This window comes from Labeo rohita, unplaced genomic scaffold (genome assembly GCF_022985175.1).
Source record: "Labeo rohita strain BAU-BD-2019 unplaced genomic scaffold, IGBB_LRoh.1.0 scaffold_1582, whole genome shotgun sequence".
Classification (NCBI taxonomy): domain Eukaryota; kingdom Metazoa; phylum Chordata; class Actinopteri; order Cypriniformes; family Cyprinidae; genus Labeo; species Labeo rohita.
Genome location: NW_026127761.1, coordinates 1 through 6,978, shown reverse-complemented (window position 1 = coordinate 6,978; position 6,978 = coordinate 1). Strand labels below are relative to the sequence as shown.

Below are 6,978 nucleotides of genomic sequence, written 5' to 3'. Positions count from 1 at the left end.
TCATAAATGCAATAAAAATACCTCAATTGTCATCAGATTTTCGTTTATGAAGCAATGATTTTGATCATTTGATTTTGAAAGAATAATCATGTATGGCTACATTTACAGTAGAAATAAAGGATCTGTTGGAATATAATTTAAGACTGAAAAGATTAAAGGAAAAGTACACTTCCAGAACAACAATTTACAAACTAGATAAAAAAGTTTGTCAAGACAAACTAAGTTGGCTTGAGGAAGCCAGGCCAGAAAGTTTGAAAATTTTAAAAAGTTTAATAAGTTTAAGATTCTATGATTCTATTATTAGCAAGTTACTAGCATGTTTTTAACATGATTAGCAAGTTACTAGCATGATGCTAGTCTGTTTCTAGCATGATTAGCATGTTTCTAGCATGATTAGCATGTCGTTAGCATGTTTGTAGCATGGTTAGCAAGTTGTTAGCATGTTTCTAGCATGTTTCTAACATGATTAGCAAGTTGTTAGCATGTTGTTAGCATGTTTTTAACATGATTAGCAAGTTGCTAGCATGTTTCTAGCAAAATTGGCAAGTTGCTAGCATGTTTCTAACATGATTTGCAGGTTGTTAACATGATTAACAAGTTGGTAGCATGTTTCTAGCATGATTAGCAAGTTGTTAGCATGTTGGTAGCATGTTTCTAACATGATTAGCAAGATAGACAGATGAGTTTGAATGAGTTTGAATGGATTAGAAATACAGTACATGGAAGGGAAGTTTGAGTCTCAAGGGATTCTGGGAGTTTTGACAGTTGGAGTTTGAATTGTCTTGGCTCATTTGAACATTCCGTCAATGTAAGTTTATGGGATTTTTCCCAGTTTTAATCATCATTTTTTGGAAAACCATAACTGTGATCAGTTAGAAAAGATAAAGCACACTCGGTCAGATCAGTCTAAAGATCTGGGCTGAGTTTGGAGTTTGTATAGTTAAAGCTCTAGGCGGAGTTAGAGTCGACAGATTTAGTCTCAGAAGAATAATAATAAGTTTGAATAGCATTTCAGTAAGTTGGCTTTCTCAAGTAAATTTAATAATTTACTCACCCCCTTTCATCCAAGATGTTCATGTCTTTCTGTCTTCAGTCGTGAAGAAATTATGTTTTTTGAGGAAAATGTTTCAGGATTTTTCTCCATATAATGGACTTCATTAGTGTCCTGATTTGAACTTCCAAAATGTAGTGTAAATGCTCTAAACGATCCCAGCCGAGGAAGAAGGGTCTTATCTAGTGAAACGATTGGTCTTTTTTTTTTGAAAAATAAAAATTTGTATACTTTTTAAGCACAAAAGTCAAAGATGTTCTGATTTGATGGTGACTGGGAGTTTCTTCCCATGTGCAAAGAAGAACCAAGAGCTGAGGGAGAGGGACCCAGCTGAAATCCTGTGATCTTTGGAGAATGGAAAGACAAGGCCGAAAGGCCTGGCGCAATCTTAGGGAAGTCCAGAAGAGTTCTAGCTCATCCTCTTAAGTTCTAAAAAAAAATGACTGAGGTGAGTACCTCATGTGAGATGAGTGAAGAAAACAAAAAAAACGCGGAAGAGAGAAATGTCTGTTCAAGAACATTTCCATGAGTATGAATTCAAGGGTTGAGTGAAAATGTCTGACTCTTTGTGGTCGAGAGCCACAGCTCTATATGTTGGGGCCTGTCGGGCCCGCCAGGCACGCCCCACGCCGGCTCAGGAGCCCCTTACACGGGCATCATTTGGAAGGTTGACAGAAAGTACCAGCTGTTTTTCTGTATTATGAGCTGTTTCATAATCATATTATTGGAACATGTTTTGATTTACTCAGATTTTGTACAGGTCAGTTTGAGATTCAGAAACCAGGATGTCCAGCACTGTCACGTTGTGAACTCTCAACATTTCGTCATCCAGTTTCAACCAGCAACTCAAACAAATCCTGCTACGACAGAGACAAATGCTCCTGTGCCTGTTTATGTACAGCAGGTGGCAGGAGTTTCACCTCTTCATGAACTTCAGGCATTTCTGAAAGGCCAACCGAAAGCCCTTGGAGTGAGAAACGTCTCATAAACGCAATGTTTTTCTAGTACAATCATAAGTCCATAACTACAGCTGCCATACATGTATATTGTAATGAAAGACTCTTTCTGCATTTTTTGTCTCTCACAGACGGTCCAGATAATGATCGGTGTGCTGACTCTCCTGATTGGCATTGTGTCTACAGTTTATGCAGAGCTTCTCTTTGTCCATAGTGGCCTTCCTTACTGGGGATCTCTCATCGTAAGAAACTATTATACAATTAATTGTTCTGTCTTTCATAATACAAGCTACATATTCCAACACAAGCCTCAATTTTTGTCTTTCTCTCTCTTCTCAGTACATTACCGCAGGCGCACTCTCCGTTGCTGCAGAAAATAAAATTAATTCACCCTCCAGTTTGTGTTTGGTATGTACACAACACTTTACTTTTACCGTGCTGGAAATACAGAAATAGTGTTCTGTTGTGTTTGTGTTGATTTTCTGTACTGGTTTACACTGATTTCTTCTTCTAGTCTTTTTCCTGCTCTAAACATATATGGACATCAATGACCATAATAAATAAAAGTCAGGGGTGTTGCTGCCATACTAATTTTAATTGAAGTATTGTGATGATATAAGATAATTAAACAATCTGTAACCCTCTTTTTTCACAAATTGTCTGTCCTTTATGTCCTGGATGCAACACCAAAACTTAATGAAACGTGATGCACTTAAGCTATCCAGATATTTGGAGAATTCACACCAAATTGTGTTAAAGTTGCACCTATAGGAGGCGCCGCAACTCCTCAACAGTGTAACTGTAGGTAAACTTAAAAATGATCTTGAATCATCTTTGGTAGATGTCTTAACATAATATGGCTTGGATACATAAAAAAACAAAACAAAAAAAAAAAAAAAACAAAAAAAAAACATGGCTGCTACCAGCCAATTAAATTTCAGCAACTAATAACATCACATCTCAATAGCTGGGGAGACTTTTGAGTTGCAGATGACATAAGATGTGTTTTGTGTAGCTACACTTACTTATGCATTATACAGAGGCAAAATAAACAGAAAATACTATTAAAACCTTTCTGAAGAGCTAATAAGACAATTTCTAATTCTAAGTCTTAAGCTTAAATCTATGGTCAGGTTTTGAAGAATGCTTCCTATTTGTCTTCTGGTAGGTTAAATGCAATTAAGATGATATTTCTTCCATGATTTTTGTATATAGTGCAGAAGACTTACTAAATCCTTTTTTCTACCCTGGTTTCTTTTTATCTGGAACAATGAAGTCCAAAAGATTTCCAAACAGCACCTCTCTAAATCAAAAACACAAGGACGGCTCCCTCTACCTCATTTCCTTTATTATTACTGCAAATAATAAATCTACACTCATTTGAAATTGACCTATGATATCCTATGATATGTGATTCATTTAGAATTCACATACACCACATCATCTGATCACATATTTTACAACTGTAAAAATGATACAGGGCATTTTTTGGGACTAACAGTAAAGAGAGAGAATTACCAGTTGTCCCTTTACACCGGTATATTTGCCATAAGCAAAAAATCAGAGAAGATTGACTGGACTTTGCTGTAAAAACCACATTAGATTTAAAAAGACAAATTTCATCACTTTATTATCCACATGAGCCGCTGGTTGTTGGACTCAATGTTTTGAAGCTCTTGCTAATTTATTAACCTGCTTTATGTTTCTTTTTTCTGCCTACAGGTGAAAGCTTCACTCGGAATGAACATTTTCAGCACTATAACCGCAGGCATCGCCATTATTTTACTTTCAGTGGATTTGGTTATAGGGCCAGACCGTTACTTCAGCTATTATTACCACACTGACCCTTCTGAATTACAGAGAGCATATGAGGTATGTCTTCAACTTTTATATTCACTAGGGATGCACCGAAAATTGCACTTTTGTGTTTTTTGGCAAAAGAGAAAAATGGCCGTAAATATGCGCTGAAATATTTACATTTGTTTAGTAATTACTGTTAAACTGATGGCATATCTGAAAGAAGCATCCTTCTGGAATAACAGAGACTGGGGCAGCAGCTCCTTACCATAGAAGTGTAGCAGTGAAGGGGTGCTCTTCTTTATAAGCAGCAAGCCTCTTTAATGCAGTCCCTGAAAAACATTGAAAACCCACTAGAATTGGCAGCCTAGTTTGCAGCAAACACTGCAGCCATAGAAGCGAGCAAATGAACTGGTTCAAAGATTGCAGATTCTACCTGGCCTATAAGCTTCAGCATGCCAGCAGCAAGCATATTTTAAGAACAATCAGATGGCCCTAAACCACAGCTTAAACGTGGGCTTTGTGTTGTTGCAAGTTTAACGGGGTACAAGCACTTGCTGTAACAACCAACAGCTTTCAGTAACAAGCACGTCCAGCAACATGATACTGAACATAGATAAGCCTTAACAAGCAAACAAAATCCCATTACCCTAATAGTATGGCCATTATAGAAGAAGAGCAGCAGCAAATGGGTGCTGAGAAGAGCAGCATGCTCCTTTACTGCAGTACAGCATATGATCAATAGATGTTGCTGTTATCTAGATGATCGTTGGCATTAATAACAACCTTTAGTAGCAAAATCTGCATTCTGCATGTTAAATATCAAGCACGTTACCGATACACTAGATAGCTTTAAGCAACATCATATCACTGACAACACCATGTTGGAAATAATAGTTGAATAAGTTTAATGAAACAGCATTCCCAATACTAGATGAGCCTTGAAGGAGAAGTCCACTTCCAAAACAAAGATTCACATATAATGTACCCATTGTCATCCAAGATGTTCATGTCTTTCTTTCTTCAGTCGTAAAGAAATTGTTTTTTGAGAAAAATGTTTCAGCATTTTCCTTTATATAATGGACATCATTGGTGATTATTTTGAACTTCCAAAATGCAGTTTAAAAAGCTTCATGAAATGTCCAGTTGTTAGGTGGATGCTTTAACCCTTCTTAAGATTTTGCTTCTTCCAGCTGGAAATCAGATCTCATGTAATTTGGGATTGATTCAGTCACATTAACACAACTTCAGCAATGTCTTTATGGGCATTGAAGACAGAAAGACATGAACATCTTGTTACTTCAGAGTCTGTCAGCTTATATCAATCAACGTGGCCAAACTTCAATCTGGATAAAAAACTCTGGTAAAAAAACAAACCCCTGATGCAAGATCCTGATTGAACGCTTATTATAGAGATGGAATTTGCCATCTAATTTGCTCTTGAACAAGTGAAAAATAAGCCTAAATACAAGAGCCTATTTTGTGAAACATGTTACTGAACAACTAGCCTTAAACAACAAACAATGACAAAGATGTTTGTTAAAAATAGCACTTGATCAGTTGGGGCCGAAAAAAAAAAAAAAAAAATTAAACAGTTGAAAAGTTGAAATACAAAGTCATTGTGCTTTGGGAAGACATTCAGAGATGAATCCCACTGAAAACCTTTACCCGATCCTAACCCTTCTTTATATCTTGCTTCTTCTTCCTGAAAGCAGCTAATGATCTGTCCCATCACAAAACATATTTGGCAAAAAGTCTTTAAAAAAAAGATCACTTGATCTGGAAAGCATCTGCTATGTACAGACATACATTCTAAATCACAAACATTTTAAAGACATCTATTTGACATCTGATAGGAAACATCCTAGAGACGTATTGCAGATGATCAGACACTCTAAAAAATACATTGTGCAGATGTAAATTTATAAATTCAGACATCAAATAGACGTCTCTGAGATGTACGCGTGGGCTTGACTCACGTGACCTGCCAGAATTAATGCTATACACTTAATTTATGTCATAATTTAAGCCCCCTAAAAAGCATGCCTTAAACCAGATGCTAATTTGTGTTGCTCTTGGTAGATTGTCTTTCTAATTACGAAAATAATCCTGTGATGAGTCTGTGTTTTTTAATGAACTTTCCACTTTCTTTTGTGCTTTTATGGGATTGTCCTGTCACACCAATTTGCCCTGTTTAGTAAATCTGGGCCAAAATGTGTTACTACTGTGTTATTACTTATATGAACCTCAAGAATGATTGTGGATTCTGGACTGCTGAGCAGTCAGTGTACCTGTGTGAGTAGTAACTATCATTTATTTTGTTATAATAAGGTGTTAATGTTGATTTTTCTCGAAGGCTCTTTTCAGGGGAATCAGAGGTGTATTGTTGGTATTTGCTGTGCTTGAGTTTATCATCTCCATCTGTGTGTCAGCATTTGCCTGCAAAGCCAACGCCTGCTGTTGCCCTTCTCAGGTAAATAATGCACCAAACCAAAAAGAGTTCTCAAACTTCCCTGGAGTTCTTATCATGTTAAAAATTTTAAAGTTTTAAACTCCTGCCCACAGAAATGTTTGAAATGATGTAAATGTAAATAAAGTGAACTCAGCACACCCTGTGTTCCCTAAGTCTCTAATTCTCTCATCTCTAATTTTAACATTACATGTGTTTTTTCAAAGGTGCAGTTTGTTCCACAGGTTTTACCACTACAGTCCTCTGATGTCAGGCCCATTCATTTCCAGGATCTTAACAGCTCAGAGTAAGAGATAGAAGCCTTTATTTGTCACATACACTGTTACATGCAGTAAAAAATAAGAAATTGGAGCCCCTCCCAGACCCTTCCAGGGAAAAAAAAAAACCATACACAAACATCACATTTCAGGGGAAGACAGGTCAGTCAAAAGGTAGCATAGAAAAAGAAAAAAATAAGATACATTAGGAAACCTAATCCCATCAGCAGAAACCCTGTTATCAAAGTTCCGAATAAATAAATATCTTCAATATCTTCCAGGGACAGAGTGGCCAGGCACACGACGCACCACTTCTCCCACCCGTCCATCATGTATCCAGCTGCAAATGTTCCTGCAGGACAGTTGGGTTCCCCCGAACCCAGGCTTCTCGTCGAGAAGATGGTGTCAATTGCATTCAGAGACCAGTTGATCAAATCCATAATTCCT

At 37.0% G+C, this 6,978-nt stretch overlaps 1 pseudogene; it reads left to right on the top strand.

The window, feature by feature from the left end:
* The first annotated feature begins 1,816 nt into the window (after positions 1–1,816).
* On the top strand, positions 1,817–6,564 carry LOC127158582 (membrane-spanning 4-domains subfamily A member 8-like; annotated as a pseudogene).
* The last annotated feature ends 414 nt before the right edge of the window (positions 6,565–6,978 follow it).